This window comes from Thalassophryne amazonica, chromosome 14 (genome assembly GCF_902500255.1).
Source record: "Thalassophryne amazonica chromosome 14, fThaAma1.1, whole genome shotgun sequence".
NCBI classification, from domain to species: Eukaryota; Metazoa; Chordata; class Actinopteri; order Batrachoidiformes; family Batrachoididae; genus Thalassophryne; species Thalassophryne amazonica.
The window spans coordinates 2949662-2959628 of NC_047116.1; positions in this window are offsets into that span (position 1 = coordinate 2949662).

Consider the following 9967-nt stretch of genomic DNA (forward strand, 5'->3'; position numbering starts at 1 on the left):
CTAATTTCCTGCTTTTAAATTCAGATAAAACTGAAGTTATTGTACTTGGCCCCACAAATCTTAGAAACATGGTGTCTAACCAGATCTTTACTCTGGATGGCATTACCCTGACCTCTAGTAATACTGTGAGAAATCTTGGAGTCATTTTTGATCAGGATATGTCCTTCAATGCGCATATTAAACAAATATGTAGGACTGATTTTTGCATTTGCGCAATATCTCTAAAATTAGAAAGGTCTTGTCTCAGAGTGATGCTGAAAAACTAATTAATGCATTTATTTCCTCTAGGCTGGACTATTGTAATTCATTATTATCAGGTTGTCCTAAAAGTTCCCTGAAAAGCCTTCAGTTAATTCAAAATGCTGCAGCTAGAGTACTGACGGGGACTAGAAGGAGAGAGCATATCTCACCCATATTGGCCTCTCTTCATTGGCTTCCTGTTAATTCTAGAATAGAATTTAAAATTCTTCTTCTTACTTATAAGGTTTTGAATAATCAGGTCCCATCTTATCTTAGGGACCTCATAGTACCATCACCCCAATAGAGCGCTTCGCTCTCAGACTGCAGGCTTACTTGTAGTTCCTAGGGTTTGTAAGAGTAGAATGGGAGGCAGAGCCTTCAGCTTTCAGGCTCCTCTCCTGTGGAACCAGCTCCCAATTCAGATCAGGGAGACAGACACCCTCTCTACTTTAAGATTAGGCTTAAAACTTTCCTTTTTGCTAAAGCTTATAGTTAGGGCTGGATCAGGTGACCAATGAACCATCCCTTAGTTAGCTGCTTCTATAGACTTAGACTGCTGGGGGGTTCCCATGATGCACTGTTTCTTTCTCTTTTTGCTCTGTATGCACCACTCTGCATTTAATCATTAGTGATCGATCTCTGCTCCCCTCCACAGCATGTCTTTTATAACTTGTAACTATGTGGTCATTTCACAATGACACATGTGACTCATGTCTTTCTCTAAAATTGTATTGTAGCATTATTAGTTATTATTACTATTATTATTGTTGCTATTATTATATATAAATAAAAATACATTTTAAATATAATTTGTAATACATTGACTCTTTTACAACAACAAATGCTGAGCTATTAATTATTATACAGAAAACAAATGCACAAATATGTTGAAATGCCAGCAGCTTAATGCTAACTTTAACACTGAAAACGCCAAAGACATCACGTTAGCATCGACGTTAGTAAAATACATCAATCAACTGTTTCAGAAGACCATAACAGTGTTTAACATAAAAAAGGTAATATCCCTCACAGACATATGCTCTTTAGGGTTTTAGTGGAGAAAAATTAAGATAAAGCGAAATAAAACAAATGAAACCAATGAAGCAGCAGCTCGAAGCACTCCTTCATACAACCCCTGGCAATAATTATGGAATCACTGGGCTCGGAGGATGTTCAGTTGTTTAATTTTGTAGAAAAAAAGCAGATCACAGACATGACACAAAACTAAAGTCATTTCAAATGGCAACTATCTGGCTTTAAGAAACACTATAAGAAATCAGGAAAAAAACTGTGGCAGTCAGTCATGGTTACTTTTTTAGACCAAGCAGAGGGAAAAAATATGGACTCACTCAGTTCTGAGGAATAAATTATGGAATCACCCTGTAAATTTTCATCCCCAAAACTAACACCTGCATCATATCAGATCTGCTCAGTCTGCATCTAAAAAGGAGTGATCACACCTTGGAGAGCTGTTGCACCAAGTGGACTGACATGAATCATGGCTCCAACACGAGAGATATCAATTGAAACAAAGGAGAGGATTATCAAACTCTTAAAAGAGGGTAAATCATCACGCAATGTTGCAAAGATGTTGGTTGTTCACAATCAGCTGTGTCTAAACTCTGGACCAAAGACAAACAACATGGGAAGGTTGTTAAAGGCAAACATACTGGTAGACCAAGGAAGACATCAAAGCATCAAGACAGAAAACAAAGCAATATGTCTCAAAAATCGAAAATGCACAACAAAACAAATGAGGAACGAATGGGAGGAAACTGGAGTCAACGTCTGTGACCGAACTGTAAGAAACCGCCTAAAGGAAATGGGATTTACATACAGAAAAGCTAAACGAAAGCCATCATTAACACCTAAACAGAAAAAAACAAGGTTACAAGGGGCTAAGGAAAGCAATGGGACTGTGGATGACTGGATGAAAGTCATTCAGTGATGAATCTCGAATCTGCATTGGGCAAGGTGATGATGCTGGAACTTTTGTTTGGTGCCGTTCCAATGAGATTTATAAAGATGACTGCCTGAAGAGAACATGTAAATTTCCACAGTCATTGATGATATGGGGCTGCATGTCAGGTAAAGGCACTGGGGAGATGGCTGTCATTACATCATCAATAAATGCACAAGTTTACGTTGATATTTTGGACACTTTTCTTATCCCATCATTGAAAGGATGTTTGGGGATGATGAAATCATTTTTCAAGATGATAATGCATCTTGCCATAGAGCAAAAACTGTGAAAACATTCCTTGCAAAAAGACACATAGGGTCAATGTCATGGCCTGCAAATAGTCCGGATCTTAATCCAATTGAAAATGTTTGGTGGAAGTTGAAGAAAATGGTCCATGACAAGGCTCCAACCTGCAAAGCTGATCTGGCAACAGCAATCAGAGAAAGCTGGAGCCAGATTGATGAAGAGTACTGTTTGTCACTCAAGTTCATGCCTCAGAGACTGCAAGCTGTTATAAAAGCCGAGGTGGTGCAACAAAATACTAGTGATGTGTTGGAGCGTTCTTTTGTTTTTCATGATTCCATAATTTTTCATCAGAATTGAGTGATTCCATATTTTTTCCTCTGCTTGGTCTAAAAAGTAACCGTTACTGACTGCCACAATTTTTTTTCCTGATTTCTTATAGTGTTTCTTAAAGCCACAAAGTTGCCATTTGAAATGACTTTAGTTTTGTGTCATGTCTGTGATCTGCTTTTTTTCTACAAAATTAAACAACTGAATGAACATCCTCCGAGGCCGGTGATTCCATAATTTTTGCCAGGGGTTGTAGGTTCAAGATTCAAAGCAGAGCTTGGTTGATTATATGGAAGAAACTAAACATTTACAAGTTATTTAGCAACTAATCGATGACTAAATTAGTTGACAACTATTTTAATAATCGATTTTAATCGATTAGTTGTTTCAGCTGTAATTGACATTAAGCTTTTTAGTGTACTTGTCCATAGGACGAGTAACCCTGGCGGTTTACTCGTCCTATAGGAAAAGCTGGCTGTCCGGACAAGCGAGCGCCGCAGGCGCGAGCCGCGTGAAGCGTGCCGAAGTCACGCGATACATACGCCAATGGCGCGTGTCACCTCAGGGTGTCTGGGGGCATGCTACTGTGGAAGTACTGAAATTACACTTTTTATAATTGCTTCTCTCCTGTGTGGGTGGTAAAATTGAATTTCCAAAAAATTAATTTTATTAGATATTGCATGCACAGCCTCTTGCCTTTTAATCTGTTAACCAAGACAAAGCTCGTGTTTCTCTCCTGCGATTGTTCATAATTGGTGAAAAAAATAAAATTGTTAAATGCCGATATGCATCTGCTTCTCTCCTGTGTGTTTTCTGAATTCATCACTGTTCAATGCATGATCATTTGCCAGTATGTTTTTTTTATAAAGCAAATCAAATTATTTTATTTCAACATTTAAAAATTGGTGCACAATTGAAGGAAAATCCTGACAGACATGGCAGTATATTGTGTTGTCCTCTTCTTTGTGCCCCAGCCACAGATAATCCTGTGTCCAGCTCCTCACAAACTTCCTCTCTCTTCATACCTCTTCTTTGAAGCTTCTACACTTGCAGGGGTTGATGCTTTGTGTTTGACTGGTGTTTTCCCTGGTATCTGGCCCGGTTTCAGAGGTTTTAGAAAAGACATTCTGTTCAATTATATTCTTCAAAAGTGTATTAATTGAATGCGATGTTCGTTATCTATGTTTCCTGCCACAGTATCTTGCAAGAAGATGCTATGAACACACACTCCATACAGTGGTCTCGTGCACACATGATACAGGGTTCCCCCAGAAATGTTAGTGTAGCGGTGCTGTTGGTAATTATCCCCCGAGGCCGGTGCACTGTGAGTTATTTTGACTGGTTTTAGATGCACTGAAAGCAAGAATAATAGACAAAAATTTACACTATTGTAATATCAAAGTTCTTTTTTGTATTTTTCTGTCTATGTTAAGAAAATAATTACATTGAAAAAGTTTATAAAACACATTAATATTTGAGGACAGACCATTTGCTCTCTTCTTTAAAAATGACACACTGGACCTTTGCAGAGATTTGCTTTCATGTTGAGACTTTTCTGAGTGGAATTGCATAATTATTAAAACAAACAACAACAAACATAACCCCTAATTGTCTTGTTGAACAAGAGTAAATCTGGACTGATTTGATTGTCAAATCAGAATCAAATTTACTGCCAAGTTCTCACATACAAGTAATTTGATCTGATGTCACTGGTGCATAAACAACAATAATAAAAAGAAGAAATGAAAAAAATAATTCTGGAAGAAGGAGTAAATCTGCTCTTTTAAAGATGAATCCTAGATGGAAAAAACTTTCTGATTCAGTTTTCACACTTTACTGTTTACACTGAGGTGTGTGCTGAAGATGATCGTTTATTACAATTGTTTTGCTGCTTTCTTACAGTGTGTAGCATTCTCTCTCTCTCTCTTTCTCTCTCTCTCTCACGGAACGAGAGACTCTTCACTCTCACACCATATTGAGCAAACTTTGGAAACATGAAGGCTTTCGACGGTAAAATAAAACCTATAAATTAATTTCTGGAGCTATACAAGCAGAAGGAGCTCTTTTTTAATCTGAAGACTTTGACTGAGTTTTTTGTTTCCACTGTGCTCTCTGAGCTGCAGCCTGCCGGCGGTGGAGGGGCGAGCGGGCAGTTCAGCACAAACAGCCTGGCTGGATTTTAGAAAACTGCCTGAGAGCAGGGCAGAGTGTGACAGCGCTGTCAGAACACTGATGGCCGCAGCACCATTGTTCTATTGTCTGGGGAGAACCCTGTGATATCATGTTTTCCAACTGTCTGCTGCATGGAGAGCAGTGTTGCCACAGTAATCCTGAAAAAGTAATCCAATTACTGATTACTCCTTGAAAAAGTAACTTAGTTACTGATTACTCAATTGTAAAAGTAACTAAGTTAGATTATTAGTTACTTTCCCCAGCTGCTGACAACAACCCTCTGCCACCTCAACATGACAATGACACCTGTTTTGCCAAAACTCATTTTATAGTCACCCTTTCTTGACTTCAGTGAAAATAACTACTTAATAAAGTAAATAAAGACCTTTTTCCTTGACCTCATATTAACTGCTGACAGCATTGTAACAGTAAAACTTGCAATTTCAGAATCAGAATCGCCTTTATTGTCATTGTAATTTGCATTACGAGATTTGAGTGCAACTCCAAAAAGGTGCTTTCTGTGGTGCGAGTAATTTTTAGCCAAATAAAACATAGTGAAATTTAACAGTAAATATTCGGAGTATATGTACAACTAATATAAACATAAGGTAAAATAAAATAAAATGTGGACCAAGTAAAACGTAAACGAGAATTATATACAACTGTGGAATCATATTGCACAGGAATATTGCACATGGTTTAACAGATATTGCACAAGAAACTTGAAGGTGCAGATTAGAGTGATTTGTTATTGTTCAGTGCAGTGATCGCTCTCGGGAGAAAGCTGTCCCTGAGTCTGTCTGTCCTAGTTTTGATTGACCTATAACGTCGGGTGGAGGGTCGTAGGTCAACAGGTGGTTGCTGGGGTGGGGATGTGTCTTTGCTGATGCTGGCAGCTCTACAGAGGTAGCGAGAACTGGCAATGTACTCCAGGCTGGGCAGAGAGCAGCCAGTGATACCCTGGGCCGTTTTGATCACCTTCTGCAGCGCTCTCCTGTCTGCTGCTGAGCACCCCCTGTACCACGCTGTGATGCAGTACGTCAACCTACATTGTTTATTAATATAACTATTAAATTCTAACATTTTTCTAACATTTAAATTCTCTCTAAACATTTTACTTGTCAAAATTATTATTATTTTAAGCAATATTAGTAGTTGTAGTAAAAAACAGCTTCAAAACTGGACCTTTAATCTAGGGGTGTTGTGGGGGAGGGGGGCACATCCTGCCCCACAGCCCCATTCCATCTGGATTCGCCCCTGCTTTGGCGTTTGAGCACAAAGAATGGATAACATTATTTATGCAGAAAACATGACCAGATTTACAGGTAAGAAAGTTTTATTGTGTTTCACATCATGTGGTCCTCAGAAAGAGAGTTTAGGTGCATTTGAGTGGAAAATAGTGTTAGTTGTTGTGTCATGAAGGATCAGCTGTTTTTAGCGAGCAGATACGGAGCAGCTCAGCTCAGAATTCTAATAAAGGAGAAAAAAAAAAAGCATAAAATGTCTTTGTAAAGCTCAGTGCAGGTGTGCTGTTGTCACCGCGCTTTAAGAGGTGAGGACGAGTCGTAGCTGCTGCAGAAAACCTTGGATGAAAAGCTCACAGCTCGCTTAAAGTGGGCAGTTCAGTCGAACCCCGACCCCCTGCCCACGGACCACGTTTAATGCTGCTATCGACCCACAATGCAAAAATAATAGTAACGCACAGTGACTTGGAGAAATAACTTTAATCTGATTACTGATTTGGAAAGATTAACGCGTTAGATTACTCGTTACAAAAAAAAAGTGGTCAGATTAGAGTAACACGTTACCGGCATCACTGGTGGAGAGTGGCGGGAAAAACCAAAGACGCGTTTTTTGCGAGGTGCGAGACAAGACATGATGTAAATAAGAAAAAGGTGGCGGTCAGGTATTTTGGTTCCGAGTGATAAAAATGAAGAATTTGAACGTTTTAAACCAAAAAAAATAAAATAATGCCACTTGTCCGGTTGGACAATGATTTAGAGCTATTGCTTGTCCGATCACATTTTACACTTGTCCCTGACAATCTGACAAGCATTAATGTCATAGAATCCAATGCATGTCGACATTGTTTGACATTACTTTGCAACCCAAGCATTCAACACAGTCAAAACTAGCCTATTCCATTTAACCAGAAGAAAGATTAAAAGGGTTTTACTCTCCCTCACCTCAGTGCGTCAGACCCATGGAGCTGTATATGAGAACTAGAGAGCGCAGTCAGAACCCATGGAGCTGTATATGAGAACTAGAGAGCGCAGTCCCATTGCTGCACACTAAACGAAAACAGCAAGGAATCAAGGAAATTTTATTGTCATATGCACAGAACAGAAGAACTTTCCTGCACAATGAAATGTGGCTACTGCATTTAACCCATCCTATTTGCCAGTAGGAGCAGAGGTCGCCATTAGGCGCCCGGGACCAGCTCCAGATGTACATCCCTGCCTTGGTCAACAGCAGGGCTGAGCAAACCAACACCGACCCATAACAAACAACACACATAACACACAACACATAGGCCGGCCCGGTACATAAAACATATATATGAAAGCAAAACACGAGGGAAAAGGAGAAGAAAAAAAAAACCCTCATAGCCGCTGCATTACACAGCGGCAATGAGGAAAAAAAAAAAAAAATCCCATCAGCACAAAAAACAATAATCACAGAGACAAAACAAGGACACAGGACGACAACCGAGATTTGAAAGGACCAGTTTATCAGAACACTCCGGAAGGCAGCCAGTTTCGGCGCTGTCGACGGCCTTGTCTGACATTCTGGGGGGGGGGGGGGAACAGCCCTGCGCAGGCTGAGAAAGTCCTGGACAGTCCCACAGTTCACGTCAGAGCTGGAGAAGCTGAGGGGAGGGGGGAAGAGCAGGGAGCGAGGCTTAAGTGTTGATCTTCTGAGGAGGTTCTTATCACAGCGACCTTGAAGTGCAGCTGTATTTGGGGAAGCCAAATGAATAGCCAGATTAACAGACGCCTGAAAGATTCCACAGTTCTGAGAACAGAGTGGATCTCAATGCATCTGAAATGTAGAATGTGGTCTTCACAGACGGTCATAGCGGGTTTCCAGGGCTGCAATCTTCCTAGAGATGTCATCCAACGCACGGTTAACCCCCGCCGACTGCGCAGCCACTGCCTCCCAATCGAATCAATCATATAGGGCAGCTTGGAACGACCAATCAAGCTGCTTCCACTTTCTTGATTTTCCGGTAAAACCAGCAGAGTGCCCGCTCCACACATCAGAAAGCCGGTCACCACCAAGCCGAATATGTACACATCTTCGACGTCCTCCACAGAAAGCATGTAAAGGCACATGACCTGCCATCTCCTCCACGAGTCCATCACGTAACCCATCACATGCGTCCCAGCAGGACAGGTCGGGTCCTCCGCACCCGAAGGTCTTGTAGAAAAAATAGTGTCAATTGCGTTCAGAGACCACTTTAACAGATCCATTTTTGTCGTTTCCAGAAGAGCAAAGCTGCAGCCTCACAGACACAACACGCCACAAAAGCAGGAAAGATAAGGAGGAGGGAGAAGAGAAAAGTGCGTCCGTCTCGGTCGAGTGCAAGCTGGCAAAAAAAAAAAAATCCTTCATAACAGCGACATGACGTCTCCTAACCGGGCAAAATATTGATGAAGTACCCAGATGTTAATGCATTTTCAATGGAGATTCGCGACTGAACACACTCAGAAAAATGCTCGCAAATACAATTTAAAATGCCATTTTGACCTGGATATCAAGCCAGTAAAATTAAATGACATTAAATTAATGTCAGGAAAGTATTAAACTTACTCTGACACTCACACATTCCCAATATTAGTGTTGAAAGTTTACACGATCTGTGGTGTTCAAGCTGCTCGGCGTCCTGCTCGCGGAACAGCGCCGCTCCTAAAACCATTACAATACATTTATATACATTATATTTTTACACATATCCTTATTGACCAAGTTTTCATTCATGAAGTCAGTGGTGTGTGTAACATCTCTGTGTGTGGGGGTGGACTGTGAGCGGCACAGCGCGGGTCAGTTATTAATATCATTATTTTAAGGGTGCAAATAAAAAAAAAAATCCCCAGTCTTGCGAACAATTTAATCACTAACGACAAGTATTTTAACTAGAACAGTAGTCTAGCATTGGAAATATCACTAGTCAGAAGTGAAGAGTTAATGGTCCGTGTACACGGGCGACACAGGTACGGCAGAGACATACAGCTTTTAGTGACAAAAATAACCAAAACCACTTACTTATGGAAGGAAATATTGTCTCCCTTGTTCCTCCGTTTCTGGCTTTGCCAACATGCGCAGCTTTCCAGCATATTCCACCTGTTTCTTGAACTTCTATGCACGCAAATCACTAACTTGCCCAGAATGAAAATGGCGACCACGCCTGCTTGTCGGCATGCGTTTCAGCGCTACTGTGCTCTCTAGTTCTTATATACAGCTCCATGGTCAGACCAGATCACTGTCATGCTAATACCAGCATATAGACCACTGGTTAAAGCCAACAAACCGCTCAGAAAGAGGTCCAAGTCGGCCAGAGGGGTCTGTAGAGGCACTTCAGGACTGCTTGAACACCACAGACCAGGATGTGTTCAAGCAAGCTGCCTCCCACAACTCCACCATCGACCTCCAGGAGCACACGGACCCTGTCACTGCCTACATCACCAAATACACTGATGATGTAACGGCCCTCAAGACCGTTACTGTTCCGGCCAATCAGACGCTGTGGCTGACAGGAGAGAGAGGGCTACAGGCTTCTGAAGGCTCAGAATGGTTTGCATGTTTATTTTGAAATGGGACAGTGCATATTAATGAACATAGTTACATGTAAATATGCCGGATTATAGCAGGATGCTAATTTCCATCCGTAGTCCCAGTAACATAGAAACAGACTAAGACCACGCAACATACCAAAATAAATTAATCATGACAAAAACAATGAAAACAGAATATACATACAGATATTTACAACTCAAAGTAACAGTAATTGATAGATAA